This window comes from Nannospalax galili, unplaced genomic scaffold, assembly GCF_000622305.1.
Source record: "Nannospalax galili isolate Female #2095 unplaced genomic scaffold, S.galili_v1.0 scaffold716, whole genome shotgun sequence".
Classification (NCBI taxonomy): domain Eukaryota; kingdom Metazoa; phylum Chordata; class Mammalia; order Rodentia; family Spalacidae; genus Nannospalax; species Nannospalax galili.
Genome location: NW_008339517.1, coordinates 2,637,025 through 2,638,458, shown reverse-complemented (window position 1 = coordinate 2,638,458; position 1,434 = coordinate 2,637,025).

Sequence of the window (1,434 nt, the reverse complement as noted above, 5' to 3'; positions counted from 1 at the left end):
ATATTCCTTTGGATAAGATTGGGGTCTGCTGTTCATTTTCACAGTTCTATGCTGGGTTACTATCTGGGAATCTCTTTGGCCACCCTGGCCAACAACTCAAAAGAAGGTATTGTTTGTCTGGCATTGTTCCTTGTTATGTAGCCTTTAGCTATACATATGGACTCTTATGAAATTATGTGGACCCATTTAATCTTTGGTTATACTTTCATTTGGGGTATTTAAGGCCATACAGCTGGTCCAGATAAACCAATTTATGTTTACTTTTAAGATTGTTTGAGGATCTGTTCCTCAGGGGTGACAGGAGCTTGGGAGGAGCCCCTGGCTCCTTTATTTTACCAGTTCTGCCTATGTGAAGATGAGTCAAAGGTCCTGCTCGACCATAGTTGGCTTTGCTTGGAAGCATGGAGGAAATGATTCCTCTGTGTTGACCCTCCTCTTTATAGACTGAACACTGGTTCAAGTTCATCTGGTGGGATCTCCTCGGCCTCCTTGCTCAAGAGGACACCACCATTATAGGAGGACATTTTGAGAGATGCTCATTTGTTTGATTTGCTTTAAATAATTTAAAATACTTATTAAATATAATTTTTTGCTTTAAATTAACTTGCCAACTAATAGTATATTACGGCACTTTGTTTTATTGATCTTCCACCTCTGCCTCTCATCTCTCTGGCTCCCACTGATTGGACCCATCTACACTCTGTCGTCCCCTCCCACTTTCATATCACGCATACTCTCCTACCCTTCTTTTCCTCATAAACTTTTTTTCTCTTGTTGTGGTGTCCTTCCTAATTACACGACCACTACCCACTGTCACATGCACAGAATGCACATACATAAAAATTAAGAGCTTCAGATCACATATAAGAGATAACGTGATATTTGTCTTTCTAAATCTGGATAACCTCAGCTAATATAGTAATTTCCAGATCCATCCACTGTCTTGAAGATTTCATAATTTCAGTTTTTGTGGTCTTTGGGTTGATGAATGCTAGACTAGTGCTCTACCACACAACTAAAGCCCTAGTCCTTCCATTCAATGGACATTTAGTTAGATTCCTTGCTATTGTGAATTTAACAGCAATGAACAGGAGTGTCCAAGTATCTCTGTGATAGGATTTAGGGTCCTTTAAGTACAAGCTCAGGAATGGTATAGCCGAGTCATATGGTAGTTCTACTTTCAGTTTTATGAGAAATCTCCACACTCATTCCCATCATGATTGCACCAGTGTACACTATACTAGCAGTGAGTAAGGGCTCGTCATCTGTTTCCATGCTGAAAATCCTTCTGACTTGAGTGAGCTAGAACATAAAAGTAGTTTTAGTTTCATTTCACTAACAGTTAAAGATGTTGAACACTTTAAAATACTTGGTGGTCATTTGATTGTCTTGTTTCGAGATCTATCTCCTCAGTTCACTAGTCCACTTATTTAT